We start from the raw sequence: 19859 nt of genomic DNA, 5'->3' as shown, positions 1-19859 counted from the left end.
TGCAGACCCACAACCTTAGCGCTCCCTTGTGTGCTGCTGACCCCTTCCGAACTTAGTGTTTTGGGAAACAGAGTGGAAGCATTCTTGGGGCTGCCTAGGGAGACTTTTAGGACAATGGATGAGGCATTCTGTTGGTTCTAGTGGAGTCTGCCTCTTCCTTCTCTCCCCTTTCCCATAAGGGGATGGAAAATCCGTCTCCAAATGGAGCTCTGGACTAGTCTGTCCTCTGTCTTCTTGGCACTTGAATGGTTGATCTTTGAATTCAGGCGCTGCAGAATGGATTGTGCCTGAGGGTGTCTGTGTGTAGTTTAACTCTGCTTGGGTAATTGTGATGAAAGGAGATGACTAGAGGGCTCAGTTTGGAGAGATTGAATGCTTGTACCCTCAAGAGTCAAGTTGGGAGAAACAAAATTTAAAGCCTAGTTCCCAGTGTCACGACAAGGAATGTCAGTCCCCATACCCAAGATGGCAACTCTATTTTCCATCAAGCAACCTAATTTTGATGCCGATCTCCCAAACTGCCGGAGTGGTTGGCAGTTCCCCTTTACCTGACTTGGGGGTGCATGTTATTCATTGGCCATAATGGCCATATCAGTTTGTCCCTTGGACTTGGTAGATATTCTTGAGACATGGCAACCTGGTGAGGCCAGAAAGTGCAATGCTTGTGATTCTGTTTCTCTAGATACACCACATCTTTCTTTACTAATGTCTTTCTGCCAACACCAACCACATCCAGGGAGCAAGCCCAGGTCCACAGAGTATTTCCCCTTCTTTTTAATCTGGAAAAAGTCTCCCCCTCCACCCCCCCAGGGAGATCGATTGAAGAGTGGCATAGATTCTTTGCTATTCCTCCTATTGAGAGGGAAAGTCGAATTGCCATTGCCTGGAGTCTGGGCTGGCCTTAAGGAATCACTTGCAACCAACAGGATACAGCAAAAGTGACATTGCATGAAAGGCAATTTCTGCCTGGGTCCTTTGGGAAAACTTATCCTGGGGGAGGCAAGCTACCAATTAAGAAGTCTGGCTTCCCTGAGACTGTGATGCTGTGAGGAAGCCCAAGCCAGACACATGGAGAGGCTGCATGGAAGAAAGAAAGAGGAGAGGAGGGAGGGAGAGGGGTGAGGGAGAGAGGTAGAGAGGGACTTCATTGACCCTATCTATTCTAGCCAGCCCAGGTACCAGGCTTGTGAGTGAAGAAATCTTCAGATACTTGCAGCCACAGCCACCATCTGACTGCAACAGCATAAGGGACCCTAGCAAGATCCATCCAGCTGAGCTCTATCCATACTCAGAACCATGAGAAATAATAAATCATTGCTTTAAGCCCCCATGTTTTAGAATGGTTTGTTACACAACAACAGATACGAACGCTCCTACTCTGGTCGGTTCGATAGGTTTAAAGACTTGAAAACAGAATCCAGGAGGTCTTGTCAACTGTTAAGTTTCACTCAGTCACATGCATCCTCTGAGGTTAGGGATTGCACAGCCTGCTACTTCTTCAATGGAGGAAGTCTGAGTAAGGAAAGGAAAATTAAGCATTCAAAAATTCCCTAATCTAGTATCTCCAGACTGTCACTAATGCCCACTTAAATTTTGACCTTCCTATTAGGATGTAATTCTATTGTTGCATTCTTGGCTATTTTTAGATTTTTTTGGCTTTGTGAAGTTCGTAGGTAAAGAAACATTAGTTCATTATGGCTTAATATTTTGAGCCATTTACTCTCTATGAGGCCCAAAGAAGAATTTGAAGACTAAGAAGTTAAGAAAAGCTTGAGAGAAGTGATAAACATAGAATTAAACACATGACCACACTGAGGACCAGGCAGCATTCCATCGGTTTCCAGAGGAGGACACAGGGGTCCCTGAGGGTGTGGGTAGTCTGTGAGGGCTGGAATGTGGGGGCGGGTCCTGCAACAAATCCTCTAGCACGGGCAGGGGAAACATAGCAATAACAGGATTTTGGTAGGTAGAGTGGAGGGCTTCATGTTCGTGTAGGGGAGTGACATGAATGGCAGGGGTGAATCCGTGGTAGTGGGGCGTTTTGCAGAGTATTTAAGTGATAAAACGAACTGGAGGAAAATGTGGAAAGTAAACAACAAAAAACTCCACTGCTTGTACAGCAGATACATACTACTTATGTTTCTGGGTTCACCTATTCTTTTTGGTGAATCAATTCCTTACTGACCTTGGCTAACATCTACTGACCACTACATGAGTACCCTTTGACATCCCGTCCATACACAGTTCAGTGCCCAAGAAATTAACTTTCTGAGATGTAGTTTATTACTTGGGGGAATAGCGCTCATGGGTCGAAATATGGCTTCTGATCTGGGAAAGTTCTCACAAGGACCTTTCCTTGACTTGCAGGAGTAAACCTATCTTCTCTTCCTGTCTGGATCTTTACAGTTAACCAATATTTGTTCCCTGCGGGGGATTTCCTCCCTTCCAGGGGGCCTGGGTAGAATCTTTGGGGGTACCCATCATCCTCGTTTCCACAAAGCATTTGTATATAAACTCTGCAGTGGAGCACTGGACCCAGAGTAAGGCTTCCAGTCTGGTCTTCCAAGACCCTTCAGTTCATGATGAAAAAATTTCTTGGCTCTGGTCGCTTCTGATTTTTATCTTTCTCATCTTCCAACCTTTGGCTATGTAGGTGGAGGTGAGGAAAGATTAGGAGGCTCCTCATAGAGATAGTAGCTGAAAGGTGTCAGGTGGAGGGAGGTGAAGGGAAGTAGGGAAAGTGAGTGCTAAGTGACTAGAGGCAGAAGAAGCAGAGAAGGACTATGTTCTGTGCTCAAGGAAGGCTAACACTGCATGTAGTTCCTAAGCTATTCTGTTCATCTGTTCATATTTTCTGATTCCTAACACTTGCTGCCTTGCATAAGCATTATAGCCAGCTTTGTGTGTGTGTGTGTGTGTGTGTGTGTGTGTGTGTGTGTGTGTAGTGGGGATATGGAATGGAATGTGGTAGAATTGCTGCAAGAGATAAGAAATTCGCTATGTAAAATGAAACATAAGTTACCATCTGATTTAATCTGTGACTGAGCAAAATTGGCAGAATTTTCATCAGGACAGTAGGTAAGAGCCAGTCTTGCAGCCCTGTCCCACTTTCGGCAAACTTGCCAAGCTAAACCCCTCAGTCACCAGGGTCCCACCCTCATGGCAGGTGTTAGCTTGGAGGGGTGATGGACACTTTCCAACATCATCTCTTCTAATCCCAGAGCTGCCCCATCTTCATCTCGTCCCCACCCCCTATTGTGTTTGGATGCAAATGAGTCACCCTGAGTGCTAGCAAAGGCAGAGCAGCCCTCTGGGATGAGGCAGCGTGGAAACCCAGAAATGCCTGTGCTCAGGTCTGGGATGGACCCTTGCCATCATCTGCGTGAGCCCACTGTTGTACACCTGGGTACTCAGAAGCCCAGAAAGGTTGCTAACTGGCCTAGGGCCATTGGCTGGTAGAGGCAGGGAACTCTAAGCCTGTACCAGGCTTCAAAGTCAGAAGCATCTTCATTATACCCAGCCTCTCACTGCTTCCTTTCTGGATGAAAATGAGATGGGACTTCTGGAAAACAATAGCTGGGATTCTGGTGTGTTAGTCTTTTTTTTTTTTTTTTTTATTTTTTTTTTTTTTTTTTTTAATGTTTTTTATTTCTTTCTGAGAGAGTGAGACAGTGTGAGCAGGGGAGGGTCAGAGAGAGAGGGAGACACAGAATCCAAAACAAGCTCCAGGCTCTGAGCTGGCTGCCAGCACAGAGCCCGACGCGGGGCTCGAACCCGCGAACCGTGAGATCATGACCTGAGCCGAAGTCAGACGCGGGGCTCGAACCCGCGAACCGTGAGATCATGACCTGAGCCGAAGTCAGACGCCTAACCGACTGAGCCACCCAGGCGCCCCGTGGTGTGTGTCTTAAGGTTACTTCTAGCCATTGGCCTGTGGAAGGATAGCCTGTATGTTACCTTCAGAGAGGAAACCAGAGATTTAACCCTAGTGATGAAAAGTGATTAGAAAGTAATACATTACCTGATAATCAACCTAATGGTTGTTATTTGTGAAACAAACAAAACAGAAAAACCCTGGAAAATGCCAATAGGCACAAAGAAAAAAACTAAAAATAACTCCTTCCCCACAGATATCACCATCAACATTTAACCTTTAAGTCTCTCTTCTTTGTGTCTATATGTTTATGTAAATCTCTATATAAATATGTGCACATATGTAAAAATAGGAATTTTATCAAAATCTTTCCTTTCCTCCCCACCCCCCATTTTAATGTTGTGTCTTGAATTCCTCACATGCCTTCTTAAGAGTGAATCTATGAAGGGGTTCTCACTTCTATGCTCGATTTTAAGCAAGTATTTCAGTACATTCTTACGTGTTGATGATAGCACCATCAGGCTCTATGTTGTGGATTGCTAAACAATGGACCAGAATATTCTTTGAGTTTAAAGTGCTGATAGATTGCATCTGATATTTTCCTTCCCTCAAGAAGCTCCTGTCTGCTGAGGGGGGCGGGGGGAGGAGGGGCAGAGGAGAGTTAAAGACTAAAGCTGGTTTGTAATAGATGACAATGGCTGTTAAAATTCACATCAATCATTCTCTATATTTTTAGTTTCATAAAAAGTGAAGCACCCTTGACTTGGGTTGCTGTGTAGACAGAAGGAATGTTATATTTACAAAGGAGGAGATATTTTTCCTCCTTTGTGACTAATCACTTGAAGAAATGGGGAGTGTGATAGGTGGGGAACCCGGCCTATGCCTTCCAGTCTCTAAATATTTGTAATAAATTGTTCTGGGGCGTGTGTGTGTGTGTGTGTGTGTACATGTGTACACGCAGGAATCCCCCCAGCACACAGAGGGTTGTTTTAGAGGCTATATGGGCTACAGGCCAGCTAATAGTCTGACTGCTGATAGAAGAATCTTTGAGAATGCCACTATTGAAGTGAGGCATCCAGCATTCACAAAGTGGAAATTCTGGAACTGTGCTGGGTTGCTTTTGCCAGAATAAAGCATAGAGTTTCAGAGGGAAAAAAATGCAGCTTGGAGGAATTAGGAATGGATGTGGGTGGAGATCACACATTTCTAGAAGGTCATCCACCCAAATAAAGTTGGTGCTAGGGTTGTCAGAAGGGGTGAATGGCATAATCTCTGTGTGGCCCTTATCATGAGCTCTCCTTTATGGTTGGCATTCAGTAATTTGTAGCTGTTAACGCCTGTTACAGTTACAATCTTTACTACTTATCACACTGAATTATTTCCTGTGGGGTAGCCACGTCCAGACATGTATATGGCAACATAGTAGAAGACTAAAACCTTTTGCCCTGTGGGATGCTCTCTAGCTCTGCCTGGCCTTCTCGACTTTATCAGAATGCTTCTCGGACCAGCATGACCAAATAGGACAGTGATCTGTTTTGGGCCATTGCACAGTGCCCTTCAAAACCTTATTACCTCTGTAGTGCTAAGTGCAAGTTAGTGTAGTTCCAGTTCTGACATGAGTGTTCAAGCCCCCTTTCTGCCTTGGCCTTCCCTGTTTCTCCTTTCTCTTCTTTCCTGGAGAAGAAAGAGGATTTCTTGCTGCAAATAAGGCTACTAACCTACATCTTACTAGAGAAGAGGTAGGGGGTAGGAGATAAAAGATGAAGTCTCCTGGGTTTGGCATTGGCGAGGGACTTTTGGGGTAAGAGTTTTCACAGCACCTGGAGGGTACAAGAAAACTTGAGGAGGCTGAAGGGATTTAGGAAAATATTGTGTGTTCAACCTTGGGCGCTCTGAAATGTTCCTCAAAAACTAATAATGAAGACTTAAATTGCTTGTAACTACTTTTGCTATTGATCTGCTCCTCTTTGAACGTGTCTGAGCTGTGCAGACTGAGCCGTGTGGACTCCCTTACATAAATTGGGGCCATGTGTATACAATCTTCTCTTAAATTCATCTCCTGCCCTTGTTTAGTTTTCTTATTGGTCTAGGTTGAAGAGATTCTTTCCCCCATCTGAGCAAGCTTAGCTAACTGCATAGGTGGTTTTGAATTTCTCCATAACCATATAACCATTTAATAACTCTTATTTGGCTGCTTTGCCTCACCATCTTCGATGGGCCAAGAGCTGCTCTGTCAGACTATTCTCAGAAACAGAGGGATCCTTCTTCCCAAGGCTCTTGACAGATAGGACTATGAAGGAGTTCTGTGCTTAATTGGACCCCAGGGTTTTTTTTGTCTGTTTTTAAATTGTTGAGCTCAGTGTCTACATCTGTATGCAATTTCAGGAGAAATTCTATCTTATTAAGCTCTTGGATGCATTAAGAATTCCATAAATAAAAATCTCTTTGTTCTCCCTGTATATGAATGGAAGCTCCTACTTGACGATTGCCCTATTTTTTCTTGGAGCTCTGTATTCTCAATTTTTAAAAATATCAGCAGGTGATTCCATTTAGATCATGAACTCCAAACTCACTGACTTGTTTTAATAGAGATGTCCAAGAGGATTATAAAATGGGTGGCATTTGGTATTGTTTTAGGCGAGTATTTAAAAAATACTCTGAAGAGGGGAGCAAATCTGGTATATTATACTAATTAAGCCCCGTCTTGGACCAGCCCTAGTATATGGGTATAGGAGTCTTCACAAACATTCTTTTTCCTCATCCTTATGGGCACATGGTGGAATTTCCTTTCCTTATCCTCTTTAAAGTCAGGAAAGATTTTTAACTTGATTTGGCTAATGAGCTGAAGTGACATATGTTTAAGAGCCAATGTGGGATTTACCACCTTCCCTTCCCACTTCTGTGCTGATGGTTGAAGTTGCTGTCAAGAGGAAGCCTGTTTCATTCTGAATCCCTAAGCTACGACGAGAAAAGCTCTCCCCTGCCAATCAGCTTTGGCTGTATATTATAGGTGAGAAATAAACCTATGTGCTGTTAACCCACAGACAAGTTGGCATTCTTTGTTACTGCAGCTTAACCTAACCTGTCCTGACTGATACATCTTGACTCCAACTCTTGATTTGAGATTTTTTTTTTTTAATGTTTTATTTATTTCTAGGAGAGAGAGAGACAGCCTGAGCAGGGGAGGGTCAGAGAGAGAGGGAGTCACAGACTGAAACAGGCTCCAGGCTCTGAGCTGGCAGTCAGCACAGAGCCTGACGTGGGGCTCGAACCCACGAACAGTGAGATCATGACCCAAGCGAAAGTCGGACGCTTAACCGACTGAGCCACCCAGGCATCCCTCCAACTCTTGATTTGAAACTTCAGTTTCAGCACTGCTTTGTGGATTTGGGTTTGTTATAATTCCTACTGTATTTTAAGCTTTCTGGGCTTCAGTTTTTCCATTTCTGAAATGAGGGGTTTGGATCAGATTCTTTCCACTGTATCTTCCAACTCCAAAACTCTGTGATTCTGAGAAAGTGAGTGCTGCTTCCTAACTGCTAATAATTCTAGTCCTTTTTCTCTGGACTCTGAGAAGCTGGAGTTCAAACTTGAATTTGTCATTTGCTTGCTGTGTGACTTTGAGTGGTTGCTCAACCATTCTAAGCTTTATATTCCTTTCCTGGAAAATGGAAAAGCAACTAGCTCCTAGTGCTCATGTGGATTAAATCCGATGAATAGTTAAAATAATTTAAAAAAGAACATAGCTTACAGTGCCAGGAGCTAAGGAGGGTTTAAGCAGATATCTGCTGATTCTAATCTGAGAAAAGGAGGTGACGTTAGCATCTCCTATCTCCTGATGTAGCTCAGGGAGACCACAGGGCCCAGAGGGCTTGGACTGTCTATTTCACAGTGCTTGTTAGAGAAATTAATGTTGTAGATCACAGGCTAAAATAAGGGGAAAAGGTGGATATTAAATTAAGATGTATTTAAATTTTGGAAGTATTGATTAGTGTAACAGTTTGCTTAGGAAAGTACTGTGCTTAGACTCTTATCTCCTACTGGAGTGAGCAATTCCTTAAATGTATTTTTTCCCTTTTGGAACATTAAATAATGAAAGAAAATTTTTATGTCCATTTTTGTTTTGAATAATTATAACCTTATTTTCTTGAATTTGTTTTCTTGGTCCATCTCCTGAGTTGCAATTCTTCTGTTCATATCCTTTGAGTTGCTCTGTTGGTTTCTTTATTTTTCTCCCTTACTTTCAGATTAATGTGTTTGAATATTTTAGGTTTACAGAAAAACTGAACACAAAGTATGGAGTTCATATCTACTCCCTTTCTGCCAATTCCCACTCTCCCTTATTATGTACATCTTGCATTAGTGTGAGTACATTTGTTACAACTGATGAACCAATATTGATACATTATTATTAACTGAAGTTCATAATTTATATTATGGTTTCACTTTATGTTGTATAGTTTTGACAGGTATATCACGTATTCACCATTAAAGTATCACATAGAATAGTTTTACTGCTTTAAAAATCCTTTGTGCTTTACCTATTCTTCTCTCCCCTCCCCCTTAACCTCAGCAACCACTGATCTTTTTTTTTTTTTAACTATCTCTGTAGTATTGCCTTTTCTAGAATGCCGCATGTATGTATACAGTAGGTAGACGTTTCATATGATAGCAAATTGCTATCTTCTTTCAGAATATGCTAGCTTCTTTCAGTTAGCAATATGTATTTAAATATTCTTTATTTCCTTTCATTGCTTGATAGATAATTCCTTTTTATTTCTGAAGACTATCCCATGTAAGGATATACCACTTTGTTTATCCATTCATCTGTCGAAGGAAGCTTAGTTACTTACAACTTTGGCAATTATGAATAAAACTGCTATGAACATTTGTGTGCAGGTGTCTGTGCGGGCATAAGTTTTTGACTCATTTGGGTAAATACCTAGGGACACAGTTACTGGATTGAGCCTGGGTTTGGTTTTACAAGACACTGTCAAACTCTCTTCCAAAGTGGCTGTATCAGCAGGGGATGACAGTTTCTGTTTCTTCACATGCTTGTCAGCATTTGGTGCTCTCAGGGTTTTGGGCGTTAGCCATACAATAGGTATGTGGTGGTATCTCATTGTTTTAATTCCCAATTCCCTAATGACTTATGATGTGGAGCATCTTTTCATATGATTATTTGCTGTCTGTGTATCTTTGGTCTGTTAAAATTGTCCACTTTTAAATGAGGTTGTTTGTGTCTTCTTGTCAAGTCTTTGTATATTTTGGATACAAGTCCTTTGTTAAATGTGTATTTTGCAAATACTTTCTCCAAGTCCGTGGCTTGTCCTTTCATTCTCTTAACCATTTCTTTTGCAGAGCAGAGATTTTAAATATTAATGAAGTCTACCTTGCCGAGTTTTTTTTCCCTCGTGGTTTGGGGTTGTATCCAAAAAGTCCTCACCAGATCCAGGTTGCGTAGATTTTGTCCTATATCTTCTACAAGTACAATTTTTTGGTTTACATTTAGGTCTCTGACCCATTTTGAGTTAATTTTTGTAAAGGGTATAATGTCTATATTCTTGCCTTTTTTTTTTTTTTTTTTTGACCTCTGGATATCTAGCTGCTGGAGCACCATTTGTTGAAAAGACCATTTTTTCCCCATTGTAGTGCCTTTGCTTTTTGGTCATGGGTCCATTGACCATACCAGTGAAGGTCCATTTTGGGGCTCTTTGTTCTGCTCTGTTGCCCTATTTGTATATTCTTTGGCCAGCACAACACTGTCTTAATTACTGTAACTTTATAGTAAATCTTGAAGTTGAGTAGTGTCAGTTTTCTGACCTTGTGCTTTATCAACATTGTGTTGGCTATTAATTTTTTCCTTTCTATATAAATATTAGAATAAGATTATTTATATAAATTGCTGAGATTTTGATTGGGCTTGTATTGAAACTAGATAAAGTTGGGAAAAGCTGACATCTTAACAACATTGAGTCTATCCATGAATATGGGATATCTCTCTCTTTACGTAGTCTTTATTTCATTCACCAGAATTTTATAGTTTTTCTCACCTAGATTTTGTACTTACTTGCTATTTGTACCTAAGTGTTTCATTTTTTTTTTTTTTTTGGTGCTAAGGTAAATGGTATTATGTTTATTAATTTCAACTCCCAATTGTTCCTTGCTGATATATGGGAAAACTATTCGTTTTGTATATTAGCTTTGTATCCTGCAAACTTGCTATAATCACTTATTAGTTCCAGGAAATTTGTTGTTGTTTTTTTTTAGGTTTTCTACATAGACAATCATGTAATCTTCAAGTAAAAAAAAATTATTTCTTCCTTCCCAATCTGTATGCCTTTTGTTTCCTTTTCTTAATGCATTAGCTAGAACTTCCATTATAATAATGAATAGAAATAGTGAGAGGCAGCATCTTTGCCTTGTTTTTGATCTTAGGAAGAAAGCATCTAGTTTCTATCCATTAAGTATGTAACTTTAAGGTTTTATAGATGTTCTTCATCAAGTTGAGAAATTTGTTTCTTAACTATCTGAAAATTGGGGTATAATAACCAAATTAAGCAGACCTGGATTTAAATATTGACTACTCTACTTTCTTGCTGTGTTGGCCCTGGATAAGTTAATTAGGCTTTTTGAGCCTTGGTTTCTACACCATCAGGGGGAATAAAAGACACTATGTTGAAATTACAGAAAGGATTGGAGTTGGAAAACTATAAAATTATTTTGAAGTGAGTGTCTTCAGGAATTGGGTCTATCAGTGGCACTAAGCCCCAAAATGGGAAGAAAAAAAAAAAGTGGGGAAGGAAATATCTTTTGAGCACTGAAAAGTGGCAGAAATTTCTAAGAGCTGAAACATCAGATATGATTCCTCAGACATTGGGATGGATCTGTGTTGTCAGTCAGAAGAGAAAGGACCCTCTGAGTGCAGACACACAGCCCATCCTTTAGAATGAAAGCTGTGGAACATAGGGGAGGTAACAGTGGCAAAAAAACAAAAACAAAAACAAAACAAAATAACCCCAAAAAACAAAAAACTCCTGAAGAAGACATTACCAAGTCCAAGACACTCTGCCTGCTTAGACTTCTATGACACTCCTTCAGAAGACACTGTTCAGGACCCAGACCATAAAGTGGCCAACTTGTCCTGGCTGCTGCTGCTTTTCATGGATGTGTTACTTCTCTGTCTTTCTTTCTTTAGGGCTTTAAAAAAAATTCCCAGCCTTGATACTACTAAGCCTCTAGCTGTGAGGATGGCTACTTGTAGATGGTCCCTGCTACAGTCATAACTATGCCTTCCCATCCCCCAAATTATGATTATTGTGCACAAAAATTCCTTTAATAAATCTAGCTTGTATGTTCAATTATTTTAGCCATAATATATTATTACTATATAGCAGATGTATAGAATTAGGTACTTCAGCTTCCTCAAACCTTGGTTTTACCTTTTAAATATCTGAAAATATTTGAATAACACAAATCGTAGCAACTTTTTTTTATTGAAGTATAGTTGATACAATATTACATTCATTTCAAGTATGCACTATAGTGATTTGGTAAATTTATTCATTATACTACACAAGTGTAGCTACCATCTGTCATGATAACACTGTTAAAATACCATTGGCTATATCCCTATGCTGTACATTCATTATGCTGTATCTTTTATTACTGTGACTTACTCATTTCATAGCTGGAAGCCTGTATCTTCCAACTCCCCTTGACTCATTTTGCCCATTTTTCTACTGCCCTTTCTTCTGGAAACCATTAATTTCTCTGTATTTATGACTTTTAGGTTTGTTAATACTTTTTATTTGTTTTGCTTTCTAGGGAGTCCACATATAAGTGAAATGATATGATATTTCTGACTTATTTTACTTAGCATGGTACCCTCTAGGTCCATCCATGTTGTTGCAAATGGCAAGATCTCATTTTTTATGGCCAATATTTATTTGTGTGTGTGTGTACACATCTTCTTCATTCATCGATGGACACTTGAGTTTCTTCCATATCTTGGTTATTGTAAATAATGCTGCAATAAACAGAGGGATGCATGTATCCTTTTGTGTTAGTGTTTTCATTTTCTTTGGGAATACCCAGCAGTGGAATTACTGCGTCATCTGGTATTTCTATTTCTAATTTTTTGAGGGCCCTCCATATGGTTTTTCATGGTAGCTGCACCAATTTACATTCCCACCAACAGTGTACTAGTTTCTTTCTCCACATCCTCACCAACACTTGTTATTTCTTTTTGATTCTAGCCATTCTGTGAGATGCTATCACCTATTGTGATTTGGGTTTGCATTTCCTTGATGATTAATGATGTTGAGCATCTTTTCATGTGTCTTTTGGCCATTTGTAAGTCTTTGGAAAAATGTTTATTCAGGCCCTCTGCTCATTCTTTTTTTTTTTTTTTTATTTTTTTTTTTTTTTTTTTTTTTTTAGAGAGAGAGCATAAGTAGGGGAGGGTCAGAGAGAGAGGGAGACACAGAATCTGAAACAGGGTCCAGGCTCTAAGCTAGCTGTCAGCACAAAGCCCGATGTGGGGCTTGAACCCACGAACCGTGAGATCATGACCTGAGCCGAAGTCGGATGCTTAACCAACTGAGCCACCCAGGCGCCCCCTCTGCTCATTCTTAAATTGAATTATCTGGGGTTTTTGGTGTTGAGTTGCAGAAGTTCTTCTTATATTTTGGATTTTAACCCCTTATTGGATATATCATTTGCAATAAATATCTTCTTCTATTTGGTAGGTTGTTTTTTGGTTGATGGTTTCCTTCACTGTGCAAAAGCTTTTTATTTTGGTGTAGCCCCAGTAGTTCAATTAAGCCACAATATTTCCTTTTTTAAAAATGTTTATTTATTTTTGAGAGACAGAGCATGAGCAGGGGAGGGACATAGAAAGAGATACACACATACAGAATCGGAAGCAGGCTCCAGGCTCTCAGAGCCTGACACGGGGCTCAAACCCATGAACTTGAGATCATGACCTGAGCTGAAGTCCAGTGCTTAACCAAAGAGCCACCCAGGCATCCTAAGCTATAGTATTTCTTAAATTAACAAATGCTTGTGCTTCACAGTAGAAGCAAAATGATTTAGTTCACCAGTTTCTCATTGTTCTGTTGATTTGCCTATGAAGACCAATGGATTGAGGACCTTAATTCACAAAAGAAATCCAACTTCTAGGAAGAAGACTTACTCCTGGCAACAAATCACTCAGGTGTTGTTCAGGGCTTGTAATTGTCTAGAAGCCCCTTTGGAGATTCTGGGTATTCAGATGGGAATTGGATTATTCTTTCCCTATAAAAGAATCAGCAGAGACTGACCATTCTGCTCTTCCCCAGATGTGTATCTGTGGAGGCTGCCCCTTTCAAGAGCAACTCATGTGAACATAGGGAGCTAAGCAACAGGACCCTTTGAACAAAAAGCCTCACAGCCTTGCCTACCAGAAAACAAAGTCTGGCAGTTCCACTTCTTTTTGTTATAAAGAGCTCCTGGAGCCGCAGTGCCTTCCCCAGAATGAACTCTTCCTCCTATACTAGGTCTGTGTTTCTGATTCTTGTGGTTGTTGCCCACTCCCATTATCCCAGTGATCCTCCCTAAAGTCTCTGGTCTATGTTGGACTCTTCTTCCCTGCCAAAGGGTCCTAGGACTTCAGTGGCTACATAGCTCAAGCTGTGTCCACGGAGGACTTTTTCTGGCTGTGGCTCCCAAGCACTTCCAGCGAAAACTCCAGGAACTCTTTTGAAAACCTCTAATTTACTTCAGATCAGGGTTATAAACTCAAATTTTTCTAGGGATCCGGAAAGTGTGGGAAATGGAGAATGTGGAAGATACTAGAAAGGGTGGGAATGTTGTAGACTGCAGGGTTGACCCTCCATGGAAAGGGGAGCTGATACTGAGCTCCAGCAGACCTTTATGGTCCAGCTTCCAGACCCTCCAGCTTTTCCAGAGCAGCCAGCATCCAGATTTTCCAGAGCAGCCAGCATCCAGATTTTCTGAGCACGTTCCCAATTTACACATATAAAAACACTATGTTGGTTAAGTAAAACATGGTAGATGGACTCAGATCCTTGGTTCATTAGTTGATAATCTCTGTGATTGTGTTTTCCACTGGCCGTAAGTTGTCTTTTCTGTGCTGTTCTCCTTGGCCTGAGGTATTGATTCACCTTCTCCCTCTAAGTGGAAAATTTTGGGTGCACCAAGCAGAAAAACCAATTTGTACCAGTTGAAACAATAAGGAATTTTGTTGGCAATCCTGGAAGGTCACACTTACAGCGAAAAACATGTTTGGTAATCTGGAGACATTTTTGCTCTGCCCGGTGTTGGATTCATCCTCAGCCTGATTTTAGCATGGCTGCAGCAATTCCCGGCCTCACACCTTTGTATAACAACATCCAGAGGAAAGAGAAAGTCTCTTCCTGTAGCTTTCTCAGGAGAGGGAACAAGAGCCATCCCAGAAACTCCAGTTACTTCCCATGTCATATTGGCCTAAACTGGATCATATGTCCTTTTATGAACCAATCAGACAAGAGGGGTGGGATTCAAGCCAAGCTTGATCCCTGGAGTTAGGGGTAAGTTCTAGTTTCCTGAGGCTCATGGACTTCACATGTACTTGTATGTTATTTGTGTGTATGCATGTACATAGAACCCAGATTTTGTTTGGTATTAGGAAAGACAAAGTGGTATATGGATGCTGGGCAATTAACCAATGGCATCTATAATGTGGTATGTATTTTATAAAACTGTCCAGGCCTGGTGTTGTGGTACACAATCCAATGCCGTTTTCTGCCAGTGTCTGAACTCAAGTAACTGGGAATACTCGATACTGCTCCTAAGTTCTTGTATTATTTCTTCTGTGTCTGCATAGAGAATGGCGGCAGATAGGAGAATTGAGTTCCTCCAATATCTTGGGCATAGATCTTGGACCTGGGTTTGACATCCTTGCAAACAAACTGAACATTTCTGAGTCCATTTTTAAAAATCTGTAACATAGGGAGAATATTAGTTACCTTAGTGGGTTGTCAGGATATTAAATGCAAATAGTTAACATAGTTCTTGGTGTATGATAAATGTTCAATAAATAGTTAATTATCATGATATTTATACTTTCATTCCTAAAGGTAGCTATTCCAACTCTAAACCTTGATTCATAGCAATACATTGGGTGGTTTGGGATTGGTACTCTTCTCACTTAACCAGTATCTAAACCCTAGCAAAATGTCTTGCTTTAGTTTTTTAGGAATTAGGGATTGAAATCTGCGATGCTTTTTTTTTTTTTTTTACTGAAGGCGAGCCATGACTGAATTAGCCAAGTGAGTTCTCTTGCTCTTCTTCATTAAGCACAAATATTTTGTTTTTGCTTCAGTGGAACTAGGGAGTTGAAGTAAATGCATCATCAGCAATTAGTTGCAAGAGGAATTAAGCAACAGAATTGAGTTCAATTAGTTGCAAGAGGAGTTAAGCAACAGAATTGAGTTCTTTGTCTCTTTGTTCACTTTTTCTTCCCCAGAGGCCAATGCTGGGAGGCGAATACTATTCCTCACACTTTCTTTGTATCTAAAAGAATCTATGAAATCGGATACAAAGATTTAAGATTCAGATTATTCTTGATATTATTGGTAATGACCTTTAAGTGGGGTACAGTGCTTTGCAGTTTGCAAACTGCTTTTACATCTTACAAACCAGATCTTAAAATCTATGAGATTATAAATTGTGTTTTGTTCAATATCTCTAATCCCTGTCCCAGTGTTTTGCATAATAGATATTTAACAAATATATGAATGAGTCTCAAATCTACCCCAATGGGTTCCTCTGAAAGCTACCATTATTTCTCTTTTACACAAGAAGAATCGAAGTCTCAGATTTCATGATTTGCTTAAGGTCAGCCAGTTGGTAAGTGGTGGAAACAGAACTCTAACATAGTGGCCTGCTCTTTCCTTCCAGTACAGACTTTGGGGTGGGGAGGAGAGATGGGTTTTTTGAAAAGTAGGCTAGTTTGGGATTGCAAAAATTACGTTCTTTTCCAAGCTATGGGAGAGGGCCCTGAGTGAATGTGTTATTATTGCAAGAAATTCAGGTATCAACACACACACACACACACACACACACACACACCAAGAATTGTCAGAAAATGGAAAGAGGAAGTAGAGAGAGGACCCAGCCGCCTTCACACGTTGAGGCTCCTCTAGTAAAGCAAGCCCAAACAGAACCCAGAACCTGGTGGCAGTTTAGACCTGAGCATCTCAAACTCTGTGCAGAGACCAGTACTAGATTTTGTGCCTTCAATCTGTTTTGGACTAATACTTATTAAAACAAACAAACAAACAAACCCAAAAACACACACAATGAAAATAAAATACTCTTAACTTCTGGATTTATTTCATGCAGAACCAGTAACAAAGAGTTCACAATCTTACATGGTCTATAGACCCATATCTTGACTAGCATTTGTTTAGATTTTTAATGCATTACAAAACTGATGATGGAAAAATTATAATTATATTCATGATATTTTAAGTATGGTTTTTTAAAAAACAATTCACCATGTACTATAGGTAGAGGACCAGTATTGGGATATAAGTTTAAATGTGTGTGTTGAATACATTCTTTTTTTTCAATGCTGTGAATGCATTTCTGAGACTGTATAACCTCACTTAGGACAGCATCCAAAGTCTGTACTTAAGACACTTTCTTGAAGCATGGATCACACACTTAAATGTCCTAATGTGTTTCTTCTGTCCCACTGTTGTGATAAAACACAATTAGGTAATAGTTCTAATGATTTATATTAGTTGTTTGATTCTCCCCACCCTCATTTAGTTGGTATTGAAAGTACAGCTGCTATCTTCTGGGAGAATAAAAACTTTGACATTAAAAAGAAGGCTTTCTACTTGTAATCCTTGACAGTTACTTCTCCACATAGACCTTGAAGAATGTGGGTGAAAGTTGGCTAATTCTACTATATTTGTGGAATCTCCAGTGTGGAGATTTAGTGTCTTTCCGAGGCTCACCATTAGTTCCTAGACCACAGGTTTCCCATGAGAAAAAGCAATGCCTCATTTAGTCATTTGATAACTTCCAATGTGCCAGCCACTGGCATTGGCAGCAAGATGGGGTGGTGAGCAGTGGCTTATATACCCAGGAAGCTCAGGAGGAAGCAAGTGGAGGATTTGGGTCACTTCAAGAGAATTCAGGAGCTGGGGTTGGAACAGATCCAGTGTTCATCCCAAGGCCCTTCCTTGCTGTGAGGTGTGTGAAACTAGCAGGAGAACCCCCTCACACGCCTGACCCTGAATGAGCTCTTCTGACTCTTGGTACTGGGCCAGGGTGGTCTTTTATTCAGTGTAAGCACTGGGTTTCATGCACAGAAATGATAATAATAGGAAATTAAATGCCTTAAGAACATTGTCCAGATTTCCAGGCAGAGCAGAACATGAGGCTGTAAGCTGGCTTTCTTGGCATGAGGCAGCGACACCAAGCATCTCAAGATGATGAGGCTGGCTGGCAGCCTGCCGATGCAGGGGCAATTTTTGTTTATAAGATTGGAAAACACTTTCGTTTTTGTGACTTGAGGAATAGATCATTCTCACGGGGAAAATTGGCTTTTTTTTTTTTTTAACCCCCCTAGTGATGTCTGGAGATATGTACAATTTTTATACTTTTCATACATGGGGAAGTTCCCCTGGACCAGTGCTTCTCAAACTTGAATGAACATGTGAATAACCAGGGGATCCTACTAAAATGCACATTAGCTTCAGTTGGTCTGGAGCTGTGCTTGAGATTGTGGTTCCAATAAGCTCTCTCTCGGGTGATCCCGAGGCCACTGTTCTGCAGGATTGGTGGTCTGTGGGCAGTGCTCCCAGGGACAGGGGCCTGGTGGCCTGGAAGCGTGGAAAATGGCCTCCCCTGCTTGTGTGGAAGACATTGATTTCTGGTTCAGCCACACTTGTGTATTTCAGTCAACACATTATTTACAGTGGTATTTCCTTTCCTCAAGGGTCTCATGTAGTATGAGAGTATGTTTTGGTTGATGTGTTCAACCATTTAAAAGACAATCTTTGTTGTGCTTTTGAGTATATCTTCAGAGCATAATGCTAGCTGTCAGGCCCAATCAAGTTCTGCTTAATCCCACATCAATACAAAGCATTGCTTTGACCCACATATCTTGTGTGTCTTGCACATGGTGGGGCCAGTCCACCATAGTAAATCCGAATGCAGAAAGCTTAGTGATCCCATCATAAAATGATAAGCTCTCATGTTCTGTTCAGTGATTTGATTCTTCAGCAGCCTCTCAACGATGGATGCATTACAGAGTCAATCTGTAAAAGGAACTAAATCCATCGATTATACTCTAGGCATTAGATTCAGCAGTCATCAGATATAGTTTGTCATTTGACCCTCCTGGGTTAAACGCAATTAGAGAAATCTAAAGACAAATTCCATTTTGATGCTTTGTCCCTTTTTTGAGCTACATCAGATGGTTTCTCTTCTAAAGGAAGGGCAGGCTCAGGGTTTATTCAAAATTAAACTGAATAGGGGCGCCTGGGTGGCTCAGTTGGTTAAGCGTCCAACTTCAGCTCAGGTCATGATCTCATGGTTTGTGGGTTCGAGCCCTGCGTCGGGCTCTGTGCTGACAGCTAGCTCAGAGCCTGGAGCCTGCTTCAGTCTCTCTGACCCTCCCCTACTCACACTGTCTCTCTCTCTCTCTCTCTCTCTCTCAGAAATAAACAAAAAAACATTAAAAAAATTAAACTGAATGTAATTTCAGGAGAAATTGGGGCTTCATATCATAATGTGTATGTATACATCCCAGTCCTTTATTCAGTGCAGTGAGTCCCAGACTAGTGAGTGGCTTTTTCTTCAACTTCCTGAGCTAAGAGTGGTAGTTTCTAATGAAAAGATAATCATGTAACATAGATCAAATTGATCTTCCAAAATTTATTTTTAGTAGATTAGAAGAGCGGCTCACTTAATGTCTCTAACTTCTTCATTTATTTATTTTTGGTCATATTCCACTCCTAAAACATTTCATGGGTCTGTCAGCAACTTTGATTGAAGTGGAAATTAATCTTATCAAATATCCTGATGAGGGCTTGGAAGAGTCTTTGCTATTAACAGGGCTTTGTGGTAATGGTATTCATCTTAATCAGATTTGGCTGACAGATCTCTCACTTCTAGAACTTTAGAAGGAAAAATAATCGAACCAACTCATTTTGCCCATGTGAACCAGCTGGGGAGTTTGCCTAAGGGTACTCAGGTGGTCTTTGAATCCCAGTCTGCCTTCTCCCCTCCCCGCCATCTCACACAGTGCCTTTCCTTTCCCTAGGGATGTGATGTGCTGGCTTTGAGGCGTGAAGCAGCAGGTTTTCACCTTTCCTAGTGGGAGGCAGGGTGTTCCATTTGATACTGTTCACTGTAGTTCCACACCATCCAGCCTGCGCCTTCTAGCAGAGTTGCGGTGCATTCACTAATGTTCTAGGGAGACAAATTGGTGTCCTAGGAGCCCCCATTCTATAACCAGGTGGCCTGGGGCAATTCCTACCTTCCTCTATATGAGTTGTGTGACTTTGGGCAAGCCACTGAGCCTCTCACTATGTCTGTTTTTGTAGATGTAATATGAAGACCTTCCTCATAGGATTATTGTAAGGGCTGAATGAGTGACTATATACAGAGCCATTACAGCAAACGTTTAGGGGCATTGCATGTGGAATTGTGTGTGGGTTTGTGAATTCTGTGTCTCCACTAGGTATGAGTTGCTAAATCAGTGGTCTGGGTCATAAATAGCTTTTGAAAAATTAAATGGCCTATAACAGAATAAAATAGAACCTATTAGGGTAGAATGCATCAATGCAGGGTATTGTTTGTGTCTCTTTGGCTCTCTTTTTAGCGTTCCTTTGGTTGTGTGAGTGTGTGTGTGTGTGTGTGTGAGTGTGTGTGTGTTTGTGTGTGTGTAATGGTTGACAGCCTTAAAAAGTACTTCTCACTG

At 40.8% G+C, this 19859-nt stretch overlaps 1 protein-coding gene across 3 annotated transcripts in view; it reads left to right on the top strand.

Moving 5' to 3' along the window:
• Positions 1-19859, top strand: part of FRMD3 (FERM domain containing 3) — a 302421-nt gene that overhangs the window by 133323 nt on the left and 149239 nt on the right. The window lies entirely within an intron of this gene.

This window comes from Hyaena hyaena, unplaced genomic scaffold (genome assembly GCF_003009895.1).
Source record: "Hyaena hyaena isolate Hyena2069 unplaced genomic scaffold, ASM300989v1 scaffold_369, whole genome shotgun sequence".
Classification (NCBI taxonomy): Eukaryota; Metazoa; Chordata; class Mammalia; order Carnivora; family Hyaenidae; genus Hyaena; species Hyaena hyaena.
This window is presented reverse-complemented; position numbering and strand designations above follow the sequence as displayed.